The sequence below is a fragment of the Prionailurus viverrinus genome, chromosome C2 (assembly GCF_022837055.1).
Source record: "Prionailurus viverrinus isolate Anna chromosome C2, UM_Priviv_1.0, whole genome shotgun sequence".
In the NCBI taxonomy this organism is placed as follows: domain Eukaryota; kingdom Metazoa; phylum Chordata; class Mammalia; order Carnivora; family Felidae; genus Prionailurus; species Prionailurus viverrinus.
Window position 1 is genome coordinate 96681969 of NC_062569.1, and position 15410 is coordinate 96697378.

At 37.0% G+C, this 15410-nt stretch overlaps 1 long non-coding RNA gene across 1 annotated transcript; it reads right to left on the reverse strand.

Annotated features, from left to right (window-relative positions):
• Nucleotides 1–220: 220 nt before the first annotated feature.
• LOC125174579 (uncharacterized) lies at nt 221–15223 on the reverse strand. The gene is made up of 3 exons (XR_007155455.1): nt 15145–15223; nt 2841–2993; nt 221–350 (listed from the first exon to the last, which is right to left on the reverse strand). It is a non-coding gene; the product is annotated as an uncharacterized LOC125174579 (long non-coding RNA).
• Nucleotides 15224–15410: the final 187 nt, after the last annotated feature.

Consider the following 15410-nt stretch of genomic DNA (forward strand, 5'->3'; position numbering starts at 1 on the left):
CAGTTTGGTTTTTCCCTATTTCTATTTTTTTACTAGTTTCTATTATTTTCTATTTCTCTTTCTTCCCCTATTCTATTTAAATCACATAGTTTCACTCTATGACTGAGATTTACTTACATCATCACATTTAATTCTTTTAAGACTATAGACCGGTATTTCTATGTCTATATTATAGATGCAGTAAGGTTGCTCAAGGTCATGCAGGTAATAGGAGAAAGGCCAGAATTCAAATTGTAAGAAAGGATTCCAAAGGCCGTGCTATATCTGATACTGCTTCTTAAGAGCGCCCCCAATCCCTTCATTTCTTCTAAACCTCCTTGTAGCATCTCAGCATCTCACAGCAAACTCTCCTGGGAAAGGAGAACACACGACAATATTCACTTCAGTGTCTTTCCAACAATTTTATTCTAATTCATGAAAGCAATATGAGAAGGTAAAGAACATAAAATTTTGACTTAGGAAATTTGGTTTTGAGTATATGGTCTTGAGTGCAGTTTTGAGTATAGTTCTGGCACTAACTAGTTGAGGCAAATTCCTCTCAAGTGAAATGACATAATACTTACAGTATCTTCGAGTTGTGAAAGGATTAAAATGAGACTGCTTACAAATGTCCATGACAGTCTGATTGACCCAAAGGGATAAAATGGCTGAAAATCAATTGTTTGGATGGAAGGGCCCTGATGAAATGTTTTTCAAGTTTCTGCAAATCAAAATCCTGGGAAATGTCTGGGTCCCTGTCTTTCCTAAACTGTGTTTATACAAGTCACTCAATATATTGTTCTTAAGTAGGCTTTTCCCCTAAAATATACTGAAGTCAATTTTTGTTGTTCACAACCCAGAGAATCTGACTAATGCAATACCCAATTTATAATTCCCCTTGAATCTGATTCCCATGGTATTTCAGTGAGACAAGATTCAAGGTAGCTACTATTCTGAGGCCAAAATGGCTAAATTGAGAAGATCATAGGCAAATAGTTTGCTTATGAAACTATGTAGTTGTCTATATTGGGTGTGGAGGTATCATATTCTGTCCTACTCATGACATGACATCCCTCAGTTGGTCATAAACCTGGCACAAAGCTCACTAGAGGGAACTCCAGAACCAGCAGTAAATTAGACCTGGAGTAGATTCTGAGGGATAGCTCTAAATGATAAGTATTCCCTGAGTTTTTCTAACTCCATGGGTGCCTGCATTCAAGGAACTGAAACAGATAGTAAGTTCTCAGATTGGTTGATAATTAAGAGCCACTTTGATCCTCAGCAATGCTGTCTTCATTGATAAGGAAAAACAGAGGTACATGTTCTAACAACTAGGTATCAGGTAAAGAGGTAAAGATTCTCTAAGTTATTTACCTTTTCTCTCCAGCAAAGTTTGCCTCATGAGGAATTCTTTAAAATACTTAGTATACATATTTTCTTAAGGTAAGCCTCAACTTTTGGATTAAAAAAAAAGCAATTGTGTGTGTGTGTGCGCGTGCGCACACGCGTTCACGCATGCGTGCATGTGAGGGTTTTGGTTCCGATTTTTGATTATAGTAAAATTTAAATTCTTCTGAATTTGGTTGGGAGATGACTGGAGAATATCTGATTGCCCAGAAATCAGTGTCACTATTAAACTGCTCCCTGAATGGATTATTTCTTTATTATTTTATGCAGCATAAGCAGTATACTTGAGGCTATACCATATGTGAAGAAATGAATATTCCCTTAATTTACAGAGATATTTGGTCTACTAAGGATGCAATGATTTTTGGATAATACATAAAGTTAAGATCCAGATGGCTGGCCAATATTAAAGATCTATTTTAGGCATATAATTTTCAGGTCTTAACCCATGGCCCCTTAGCCAAATCCAAATGTAAGTTAGTTATTATCTGTTTCTCTAAATTCCCTTAAACAATTTCACTTGAATACAGCACTCTTCCCTGTTGATGGGTGGCTGTGCTGTTACTGAGGTTAAACATCTGCCAGGGCCTATCTGAAATGTGACATTATGGATACTAACCATCTTTCATTTACCTCACCAGTTATGTGAGACTTGGGTAATTTGTAATTTGAAAAAAATAAATGAAAGACGTTTATGTCACATGTCACTTAATTGAAAGATGGCCTGAAAGTTCAGCATTTCATAGTTTTCTAGAAGAAAAGAAAAAAAAAAGAAGAGAGATAGATAGAAGGCAGTTAAATGGAGAAGGTGTAAAGTGAATATTCCATTCAGGCCCATTGACTACATGGCTCTCATTTATGGCTGCACATTAGAATCATCTTCAATACTTTATAAAAGACCAATACTCTGGTCACAATCTAGACCATTTAAATGAGAATCTCTGCAGGTGGAGCCTGAGCATTGATACTTATTTTTTTTAATTTATTTTTTTATTTTTTATTTTTTTTAATTTTTTTTAAATTTTTTTTAATGTTTATTTATTTTTGAGACAAAGAGAGACAGAGCATGAACAGGGGAGGAGCAGAGAGAGAGGGAGACACAGAATCAGAAACAGGCTCCAGGCTCCGAGCGGTCAGCACAGAGCCCCACGCGGGGCTCAAACTCACGGACCGTCATGACCTGAGCCGAAGTCGGACGCTTAACCGACCAAGCCACCCAGGCGCCCCAGATATTTAAAATAGCTTCTTAGGTGATTCTAGTCCATACTCAGAACTGGGTACACTCATAGAATTCCTATCTCAAGTGACTTGATGATGACTATCACAATATATCTCCTATTTTATGTCCTTAGCCTTAGAGAAGATAATGCTGAACACAGGCAAACTTTACAAGTAAACCTATCCTAATAATTCAGAACCATGCAATAATGTTGTTTCCTCCGAAGCATTCTTACCTTCTTTTCATATGTAAAACAATCAGTACTCTTAGGTTGTTTCTGTGCTTCATTTCCCTTCTTTTGTAAGAACTAATATAATTCCCAGCTATTTTAAATCTTGTCATAACAGTTAATCCCACTTTTAGTTCTTTTGGATGACTGCACAGCTACCTGGAAAGAAAACAACATATTAATTGATGAGACAAATCAGAGTTCAAATACCTCTTGAGTCAGGAGCTTCCAAAGACTTTGAAAGAGATCAAATACATGTGAGTTTGTCCAGTGAAATTAGTATGGGACACAGCCGATCCAGTTCTGCCATGCCCTAGTGCAGCAGTGTCCGTGTAATCCTCTGGACCTCACCCAGCAAGCTCTTCCTCATTTGATCCTTACTCTAACTCTCTGAAGTAGGACAGATTGAAGATCATTATAGCCATTTTATTGATAATAAAACTGAACTTTAAAGGTGGTCAGTGGCTTTTTAAGTGTAATTCTGCACTGTATGCATAACACAATGCTGCTGTAAGTGGGATGCTTGCTTTCTTTATATTTATACTGGCATTTGCTTGTATGTAGAAAAGCTATTGGTTTTTATATGTTAACTTTACACTCAGACTCTTGTCAAACTTCTCTTATTGGTTTAATGCTCTTGCAGTTCTCTGGTTTTACAGGCCCATAAATATACTAACTCTAAATAATGACAATGTTGCTTCTGGTTTACTATTAGTACATACCTTATTTGTTTATCTTGTCTATTTATAATGATCTCTTGATTACAGAACAGTGTTAAATATTTGTGATACTAAATATACTTGGTACTAACTTTAATAGGAATACATTGAAATGTTTTACATCTAAACATGATATTGGCTTTCATTTTGAGAGAAAGAAATTTTATGTGTGTGTGTTTATTATATATGAGCTTATCGGATGTATGCACATATAAAGTGCAACATTAACAAAAATCCAACTCTTAAAACTCAACAACTAAAATGCAAACTACCCAATTTAAAAAAATGGGCAAAGGACTTGAATAGACTATTCTTCAAAGATATATAAATGGCTAATAAACAAGTAAAAAGATTGTCAACATTGTTAGGAAAATGCATGAGGGAAATGCAAATCAAAACCACAATGAGATGCTGCCTCATACTACTGGGATGACTGTAGTTACTTTAAAATGGAAAATAAGAAGTGTTCTAGAGGATATGGAAAAATTAAAACCTCATATATTGCTGGTGGAAATGTAAGATGGTGCAGCCACTCTGGAAAACATTTTAGTGGTTCCTCAAAAAGTTAAATATAAAATTAGCATATTCCCCAACAATTCTGCTCTTGGATATACCTCAACCTGAAGATGTTGTTAAGGACTGTATTACCCCCCCTCCCTCTACTCCCACAAATTCATATATGAAAGCCCTAACTCCTGATGTAACTACATTGTAGCTATATTTGGAGATAAGGACTTCAAAGAGGTAATTCAGGTTAGCTGAGGTCATAATGGTATGACTCTATTCCAATATGACAGGTGTTCTTATGAGAATAAAGAGATTCCAAGATTGTATATGCACAGAGGAAAGTCCATATGAGGACACAGTGAGAAGGCAGCTATCTGCAACTGAAAGAGAAAAATCTAAGGAAAACCAATCCTGCCGGAAACTTGATTCTGGTCTTCCAGCTTCCAGAACTGTGAGGAAAAAAAAAAAATCCTGTTCATGCCACCCAATCTATGGTATTTTAAAAATTTTTTTTAAACGTTTATTTATTTTTGAGACAGAGAGACACAGAGCATGAACGGGGGAGGGTCAGAGAGAGAGAGAGGGAGGCACAGAATCGGAAACAGGCTCCAGGCTCCGAGCTGTCAGCACAGAGCCTGACACGGGGCTTGAACTCATGAACCACGAGATCATGACCTGAGCTGAAGTCAGACGCTTAACCGACTGAGCCACCCAGGTGCCCCCTATGGTATTTTTTATGGCAGTCTTAGCAGACTAATATAGATGTGTAAACAAAGACTTGTACATAGTATTTTATAGCAGCAGTACTCACAAGAACCAAACTGTAGAAACAACACAAATGTCTACCGAGTAATAAGTGGGTAAATGAAATGTGGTATCTCCATACAATGGAATATTATTCAGCCATAAAAGGAAAAAGTACTACATGCTACATACGACAACATAGACAAACCTTGAAAACATTACACAAAATGAAAGAAGTCAGACAGAAGGGGTCATGTACTGCATGTTTCCATTTATATCCAAAACCCGCAATAAGGCAAATCCATAGAAACAGGAGATTAATGGTTACAGCAGAAGTCAGGAGGGGGATGTGAGAAATGACTGGTTAATGGTTATAGGATTTCTTTTGAGGTGATGAAAATATTTTGGAACCAGATAGAGGAAAGCATTCATTGCCCCTCATTGTTAATATACTAAATGCCACTAAACTTAAAAAATGGATAAGATGGTGAATTATGTCGTGTGAATTTTACCATTATATAGTACCAGGAGGATTTTTCATAAGTGGCAAAGACTGGAAGGTTTTGTTTTGTTTTGTTTTGTCTTATTTTGTTTTGTTGTGATGGGGGTAAGGGGGGGGGTAGTTCAAGAAAAAAAGAGTGGGCCTTTTTTATTTTTATTTTTTTATTATATGAAATTTATTGTCAAATTAGTTTCCATACAACACCCAGTGCTCATCCCAAAAGATGAGTGGGCCTTCTTTTCTAGCCTTTTTCTATACTGAACATCGTGCTAGGTTCTCCAGAGGCTTTTGATTTTGTTTTTGCTTTTTTTTTTTTTTCAACGTTTATTTATTTTTGGGACAGAGAGAGACAGAGCTTGAAAGGGGGAGGGGCAGAGAGAGAGGGAGACACAGAATCGGAAACAGGCTCCAGGCTCTGAGCCATCAGCCCAGAGCCTGACGCGGGGCTCGAACTCCCGGACCGCGAGATCGTGACCTGGCTGAAGTCGGACGCTTAACCGACTGCGCCACCCAGGCGCCCCTTGTTTTTGCTTTTTAATTTAAGGAACCACTCAATGAATTTTCACTAAGCATAACTTTGCAACCGACACAGAAATCATGAACAGAAATTTACCAGCATCCAGCAGCCCTTTGGTACCCATTCTAGTTGCTATCCCACCCCTAGGGGTAACCTCTTTTCTAACTTCTATTATCATACATTGGCTCTGCCTACTTTTGTTCTTCATGTAAATGGAATTATACGCTAAATACCTTTTGCCTGAGTTCTTTCTCTTGGCATTATAATTGTGAGATTCATATTACTACATTGTATATTTATTCTTATTACTGTGTAGTATTCTATTTTGTGAATTGTGAAAATACCACAGTGCAGTTTTCATTCTTTCGTTTATAAGCATTTTGGGTAGTTTTCAGTTAGAGGCTTTATGAATATTTCTGTCCTTCACATTCCAGTATTTTTCTTTATATTATGAGTGTGTATCAATCGAATATATAGCAAGAAGTAGTCTTATTGAGTGGTAGAATGAGTGTACTCAGGTATAGTAGATACTGCAAAAAAGTTTTCCAAATGGATACACAAATTTATATTTCTGCCAACAGCTTATGGGCTTCTGATTGTTCCGATTTCCCTACCGATCCTTGGTAATTTCTGTTTAATTTCAGTTATTCTGTTTTGTGGGTATTGCTGTGTGTTGGGGTTTTTAATTCCCATTTTTCTGAAGACTAATGAAATTGACCACCTTTGATGTGTTTATTGGCCATTTGGATTGCCTTTTCTGTCAAGTTTTGTTAAATCATTTGGTTAAATCTTCTCTATTGGATTATGTTTTTAATTGATTTTTTGAGTTACCTTTATATAATGATCATGATCTCTGAGTCCTTTGTTATAAATGTATTTACAAATGTCTTCTCCTAGTCTATGGGTTGCTATTTAATCTTCTTTTTGATGGCACAATATATATTACAACTTTATTCTGGCTTAGTTTTGCTTTGCACCCAAGTTTTGCAAATATCAGTATAGATTGAAGAAAAAAATCTCTTACTATGCTTCTTCTGCATTTTTCAGTGTTTTATGCATTTGTGAATAGTTTCCCATTCTTATTTATGGGTTTTTGTGGGTTTTTTTTCCTCTTATTTTATTGGCTAAGTTAAATAGTACTGTATTAGTCTTCTTCCCCCCCCCTCAAAAAAGTACATTAATTTATTACTGGTTTTATAGTTTTTAATTTGCTAATTTTTATTTGGCTTTTACCTTTATTAATATATTCCTTTTGTTTCTGTTAATTTGTATTGTATTGCTCTTATTTCTTTAATTGAATAATTAATCCATGTATTTTTGCTGTTTCTTTTATTTTTTTTATTATTTTTTTTATGAAATTTATTGACAAATTGGTTTCCATACAACACCAGTGCTCATCCCAAAAGGTGCCCTCCTCAATACCCATCACCCACCCTTTCCTCCCTCCCACCCCCCATCAACCCTCAGTTTGTTCTCAGTTTTTAACAGTCTCTTATACTTTGGCTCTCTCCCATTCTAACCTCTTTTTTTTTTTTTTTCCTTTCCCTCCCCCATGGGTTCCTGTTAAGTTTCTCAGGATCCACATAAGAGTGAAACCATATGGTATCTGTCTTTCTCTGTATGGCTTATTTCACTTAGCATCACACTCTCCAGTTCCATCCACGTTGCTACAAAAGGCCATATTTCATTTTTTCTCATTGCCACGTAATATTCCATTGTGTATATAAACCACAATTTCTTTATCCATTCATCAGTTGATGGACATTTAGGCTCTTTCCATACTTTGGCTATTGTTGAGAGTGCTGCTATGAACATTGGGGTACAAGTGGCCCTATGCATCAGTACTCCTGTATCCCTTGGATAAATTCCTAGCAGTGCTATTGCTGGGTCATAGGGTAGGTCTATTTTTAATTTTCTGAGGAACCTCCACACTGCTTTCCAGAGCGGCTGCACCAATTTGCATTCCCACCAACAGTGCAGGAGGGTTCCCATTTCTCCACATCCTCTCCAGCATCTATAGTCTCCTGATTTGTTCATTTTGGCCACTCTGACTGGCGTGAGGTGATACCTGAGTGTGGTTTTGATTTGTATTTCTCTGATAAGGAGCGACGCTGAACATCTTTTCATGTGCCTGTTGGCCATCCGGATGTCTTCTTTAGAGAAGTGTCTATTCATGTTTTCTGCCCATTTCTTCACTGGGTTATTTGTTTTTCGGGTGTGGAGTTTGGTGAGCTCTTTATAGATTTTGAATACTAGCCCTTTGTCCGATATGTCATTTGCGAATATCTTTTCCCATTCCGTTGGTTGCCTTTTAGTTTTGTTGGTTGTTTCCTTTGCTGTGCAGAAGCTTTTTATCTTCATAAGGTCCCAGTAATTCACTTTTGCTTTTAATTCCCTTGCCTTTGGGGATGTGTCGAGTAAGAGATTGCTACGGCTGAGATCAGAGAGGTCTTTTCCTGCTTTCTCCTCTAAGGTTTTGATGGTTTCCTGTCTCACATTTAGGTCCTTTATCCATTTTGAGTTTATTTTTGTGAATGGTGTGAGAGAGTGGTCTAGTTTCAACCTTCTGCATGTTGCTGTCCAGTTCTCGCAGCACCATTTGTGAAAGAGGCTGTCTTTTTTTCATTGGATGTTCTTTCCTGCTTTGTCAAAGATGAGTTGGCCATACGTTTGTGGGTCTAGTTCTGGGGTTTCTATTCTATTCCATTGGTCTATGTGTCTGTTTTTGTGCCATGCTGTTTCTTTTAAAGAGATATAAGAATTTAATTATATAAATGTTCTTTCAAGCACAGCTTTCTTTATATCCTTTGGGTAGGATACATAAGGTTTTCATCATTATTATTTTAAAAAGTAGCCATCTGTTTAAAATAGTGACCAGAATAATTTAGGAAAGCAAAATCTCTAACATGAGTAAGTTGTCTCAGAATATTTTTCTCTTTTAATTCACAAATTCTCTACCAATGTCACATGTCTTCATTCTTTTAGGTTCTGCCTTCCTGATCAGCAAGAGTTGTACATGCTCCCCATCAACTTGGCAATGTATGGCCTTCTGTGGTGGTTTAGCTTTTACCCACCTATTTTTACCTATCTCTTATCCATCTCTTCTCTGCCCACATTCCACCCTGAAGCCCATCCTACCTGCCCCTAAAGAGATGGCATACACCTCAAAAATAAATAGATAAAACTTAAAACTCAGAAGATGAGTAAGGTCTGTCACAGATGACCTCGTCTGTGCTGTCTGTTCTCTTTCTATTCTCCTCGTCCCCAAGGAAAGAGTCCTTGGGGTGCTACTGTGGCTCCCATGCAAGGGATCCCACTGAGACATTGCTTTTGATCTATGCATTAATGAAATATTCTTTACAAGTTTTGAGCCAAAATTGTTATCTGCTAGTTACACAGGAGGTGGGATATTTTTCTCCACTTTTTGTTTGTCTTCTAGCTTTCAGTGGGCTCCATGGGGAGCAGATAATTGTCCCTATCTTGCCATCTTCACCCAGACTTCTTCAAGTATTAGTTTTACAGAACACTTTTACATATGTGTTCTAATCCCAACTATTCTCTAAGGTAACACTGTCTTTCATTTATAGGTGCAAAGATATTAGGATTTATTCTCTTAGTAACTTTCAAGTATTTAATACAGTATTAGCAATTATGAATACAATGTTGTACATTAGATCCCCAGAACTTACTCATCTTCTGAGTTTTAAGTTTTATCTATTTATTTTTGAGAGAGAGAGAGAGAAAGAAAGAGAAAGAGTGTGAGAAGGAAAGGGGAAGACAGAGAGAGGGAGAGAGAGAATCCCAAGCAGGCTCTGTACTGTCAGCACAGAGCCTGATGTGGGGCTCGAACCCCTGAAACTATGAGACCATGACCTGAGTCAAAACCAAGAGTCAGACGCTTAAGCGATTGAGCCACCCAGGCACCCCTGGAACTTAGTCATCTTCTAACTGGAAGTTTGTATTCTTTGACCAGTATCTCTCCTTCCCCCAGCCCCTAGCACCTCGTAACCACCATTCTAGTCTCTGTTTCTATGAGCTCAGCATTTTTTAGATTCCACATATAATTGGCATCATATAATATTTATTTGTCTCTATCTGACTTACTGCATTTATGCCTTCAAGTTCCATCCATGTTGTTGCAAATGGCAGGATGTTTTTCTTTCTCATGTCTGAATACCTATCTCCCTATCTATCTATCTATCTATCTACCTTCCTATCTATCATCTACCTATCTCATATCTTTTTTATCCATTCATCCAGTGATGAACACTTAGGTTGCTCCCATGACTTGGCTGTTATAATAAATGCTCAGTGAATATGGGAATTTAGGTGTTTCTGCAAGGTCCTGTTTTCATGTCCTTTAGATAAATATCCAGAAGTAGGATTGCTGGATCATATAGCAATTCCATTTTTAATGTTTTTGAGGAACTTCCATACTGTTCTCCATAGTGGCTGCACCAATTTATATTCCCGCCAACAGTTCACAAGGGTCCCTTCTTCTCCACATGCTCACAAACATTAGTTATAGCTTGTCTTTTTGATGATGATCAATCTAGCAGATATGAGGTGATATCCCGTTGTGGTTTTGATTTGCATTCCACTAATAATTAGTAATGTTGAGCACCTTTCATGTACCTGTTGGCCATTTGTATGTCTTCTTCGGATAAACTTAATCATATTCACTAGTACATAAGTATTCAGATGCTGAGAGGGGAAGAGTGTTTCAAGTAAAAAGAGAGAGGATACATAGTGTTTTTGAGGATATGGGGTACATTTATTACTACTGGAGTATGTGGTTAGTGAAAGAGAAACTAGAAATGGTGCTAGAGAAGTGAGTAGTGTGTGTGTATGTTGTGGAAGGTGGGAGGATATTGACTACATTTGAAATAAAGTGAAAAGCTATTAAAGACTAATAAGAAGGATGCCATGTAAAATTGTGTGTTTTTGAAATGCTGCTCTGACTACAAGTAGAAAATGTATTTGAGGAGAGTAACACCAGTGATAAAGAGACCAATTAGGAGAATATTTTAGTGCTCTGAGAGAAATATAATGTCGCCTTGAATGACAGTGGTGACAGTAACAATGGAGAGAAATAGAAAGATTTGAGAGATTTATGAGCTAGATTCCATAAGATTCAGTTATTGATTGGATTGAGGGGCAGACAGAATGAAAGGAGTCAAGAATGACAGCTTAATATCAGACTTGAGCAACTATGGAGATATGATAGTTAGAAGCAAATTTGTTAAGGGCGAGAATTTTAGCTTTGACATGCTGATTTTTCAGAAGTGCCTGTGTGTAAGCACATAATTACATAGTTGGATATTCATGTGTAGAACTCAGGAGACATCTGGTATGTGCATGTGTGTATGTGTGTGTGTTAGTCATCTGTATATATTTGGCAATTGATGCCATGGGACTAGAAAGAACTGTCCTGTGAAGTTTCTAAGAGTGAGAAAACCGGAAGAATCAGAACCACACTTTGAGAAGTACCAATATTTATATAGTAAGTACAGGAAACAGAACATGCACAGGAGATTGACAAAGAGCATCCACAAAGGGTGATGTCATGGAAACCAGGAAGTATGAGTAGTTCAAGCTAAGGCATAGAGCCAGATAGGAATGCAGGGTGGCATTAGATTTGATAGAGAGACCTAAGGATGTTGAAAAGTCTTCCTTTCCTATTCTTTTAATTTTTCCATTAAGACAAATGACATCTATAGTGTCTTCTTTGATTTACCTTTGTTTTTATACTGTTTCATGTTTTCCTTGGTCATTTGATTTTATTCCCAGTTCTACCAAAGGGTATTGGCTCCATCCAACAAAGCACACCCAATGGTTTTTGTGGTCATAAGATTGTCTTGGAAGGGGGTACCAAGGGTTTATTGCACATCTTTAGTAGATATTTCTGTAAGATCTAACCCTCAGAGTAGTGCATCTATGACCAAAGACATCTGTCTCTTGATGATATTGGTCAAATCATATAGCATTACTTTCATAAGTTATTATGAAAATAAAATGTCTGGATTTATACTCTTAGCAAAGACCCCAGCTCCTCAAGGGGTGAAGAGGTAGGACAAAAGGAAATAAGAAATTCTATGTTGTCATTCTAAACATACGTGGAGAGATTATAGAGGAAATGGACATTGTGGTTAGATGTGCAAAAAGCACAGTAGAAACACTACTGGTTATTCATAGGGTAAGAGAGCTCACAGATGTTATCACACTCCCATCTAATCCCATCAAATTTTCAGGCACCTGCCTGAAATTGCACTTTACTTAATTATTTGTTTGATAATTTATTTATTTGTTTGGAATTGACTTTTAAGTAAACATTGTGTGTTATATATTAAAGAAAATATATTTTTGTTGTTATTTGTAGTAGTAATAGGAAGAAGAGGAGAAGGAGGAGTTGTCACATTGGAATTTTTGTTCCCAAAAGATAGATTGAAGTCAGATCTATATATTTTTTAACTTCTAGTTTAATTCTATAGGCACTCAAGTTTAACATTTTTTTCTCAAAAAATGATGATTTTTAACTAAAGAAGGAGGATTGTTGATATTGTTCTCTCTTCTAATCTATGTCCCACCCCAGTTAATCTTTTTTGTTTCCTCTAGCCTTATGTTCCTTAGCCATTCTGATTGTATATATAAAGGAGGAGGTGGGGTCCATGATATCGCTACTTTTTCCTTTCTGGGTCTTGATTATTTCTCATTTTATTTTTTCACTTCATTACCATGTTTTTACTCTTCCTACTCCATCTCACAAAAGAGAGAAAGAGAACTTTTTGTTTTAAAAAAGAGAAAAACCTTTGAAAGGATACTATCTCTGTCACCTCACTCTCACTTTTTAAATTATAAACTAAAATAAAATTTGGCGTATTGATAAAAGCTTCCAATGCTGCTGCCTGCTGCTTCCTGGTGATTAGGTGTGAGAAGGTTGCCTTTCTCAGTTCAGATAAAAAATATGCAAATGATGATATTTAAACCAAAATGACAGTGTAGTAGAAGAGGGAGGGGCACATGTTTTCACCTTTTTTCCTCACTCTTTCTCTTTTGTAGGGCTATCTAGGGAACAGCGTATAAGTTCTTGGATGTGGAGTTGACAATTAAGGAAAAGTTCATACATAACTGCACACTAGTTCTCCACCTGGGAAGGAAAACATTCCTGACCTTGGCTCATCTATTCTAATGTGTTCCTTTTGTATTCAGATGATGCCTTGGGCCTGTGACTTTTCTGCATGAACAGGAATCTAACATGTGTTTAGCACTTGTTATAGGCCACCTTTATGCTGAGTGTTTAATATAACTTTGTATTCAATTCATAAAATAATCCTGTAACATAGGCATCCTTATCCTCATTTTTATATGTGCAGGAACTAAAACAGTGCTATCACGTATCCAACATTAACATATCAAAATCACTCACTAGAAAGTGAGAGATGAAGGGTTGGATCTCTTTGACTTTAAGTTATACACTATTTCCACTACACAGGAAAACAGACAGATACGCACAGGGTGGAAACTAAAGAATGGTCAATGTCTTTGTGTATGAGCTAGCTGTGTCTGAGCACAGCTCAAGACTAAAAAATTATGTCATATCTATTTTAATGATTCCCCATCATCAACATGGATGCTATCCAGAGAAAATGTACAGATTTCATATAGAAACTGGAAGGGATGTAGGAATAACTTCTAACTGGCATGCATAGAGACTCTGTGGCCATGCCATAGAATCCGAATCTAAGCTTTGAATTTCCATCATATACTCTGATATATTTATAGTCACAGTCAATTTAATGTGTCACCTGATAAACCGATGGCAGTCATAAGTTTTAAAATGTATACAGGCCATGGATGGGGTTTTCTAGTATAAACAAGAATCTAGGAACTGTGACTTCACAAATGTTTTGTATGTTTTGAAACTTAATGGGTAAAGGAATAGGGTGTGAATGTAGTTTACTACAGACTTTGGCTGGATGTGATGTGTGAATTTTCTTGCATGTATCTAGAAGTGTGTTTTTCTGCACAAATAGGCTGCAGGAAGAACTGGAAAACTCGAATGGGTAATTTTCCAAACAATAGCTGATTTTGTTAGGTGAAAGGCACTCAGACTGCTCAAATTCTAAATTTCCATTCTTAGGATGCATTTAGTCTTAAGTAACACTAAGATTCTAAGGATAATTCAGCTCTTGAGATACAAGCAGGTTCCCTGTGAAACTCTGAGGTCACATGCAATCCTTACTGGATCCAGAACCAGGCAGGGAAACTCATTTTGTCCCTGGAAAAGCAAATACTAACTGACCTAGGATTACATTTTCTCATATTCCTGAGAACACTTAAACATTACATATTTAATTAAAACTTTAGAGGAAGGGGGAGAAAGATAGAATGTGGTATAGCCAAAGGATCAGGTGTGTTTGCTCCTTTGGGAAAATAACTGAATGGCTACAGCACTGACACTTATGATGATGGTTAAAGGGCCACATGTCCTGTTCCTATCTCTGGGCCTTATTATTCAGCAGCTTCTAACAAAACTGTCTTTCTGTGATTTCTTTTCTCACAAAAGTTCAGTCCTTCAAATAGAGGAAGGTGGCAGTTTATCTCTGTAGTTTAAAAGAAAATATTTGAGTAGAATTGGACATCTGTGTCTTTCATTTTGTATGTGGAAGAGACAAAACAAGGAGGAGACAGGAGGTATGGATAGCTGGCACTTTGCCTGTTGTGAAGACCATGGAAACCCCAGCAGCTTCCTCTAGAGACAATGCATCTCTTTATTCTTTTATCAAAGAGAATTCATCATGTTGAAAGTCTAAACTCCTTTATGAAAGAGAGAGACCTGATGGTGTTTTTTTTTTCCTCTCATCACTCACTACCTTTTGATGTATGAGCCTTTTGAGAAGTAGGTAGCATGAAACCAGAAATCTAATACCATGACCAGCCCTGTCCCACTTCTTTCCTTCTTCCACCCACATGCTATGGGCAGAATTAAAATGAAATCTTGTGAATTTGGAGTATGATTCAGCAGGTTACATATGAGACAGAAAATGGAAGTGGTCATCAGCTATCAAGTATAGTTTCATGTTACTGGCTTTAGATTGTCTATGAGATACAAATGAGATGCTTCAGTATACAAACTGACCTAGAATCTACTAAACGTATTTCTAATACTTGTATTATTTTGATTCATCATTTTGAGGATTCTAAGAGCAACAAGGTTACAAGGTGCCATCATGCTCTTTGTCCTTACCATTCACTTCAGGTCATAAAAACCACCAGATTCATCAGTAGTCATGTCTCTAACTCAAATTTGTGAGGACTTACCAGTCTTATGTCAGTCACACCTCCCTTCAAGCATATGTGCTAAAAGTTAAATGAGAGACTGGTTCCCTGCTCCTTTTAGCATTAGTTAGTTCTGATCTTGCGCAAGCAAATACTGTTTATTGTGACATCAGTTGTTGTACTGCAATTCAATTCCATCACTAAAGTGTAAAATTCCACTGGTTTAAGGATATGGTTCCCATGAGGACTACACTTACTTCAGATAGCAGCTGTGTATTGGGAGTCTCCTGGCCACTGTCACTTCCAAT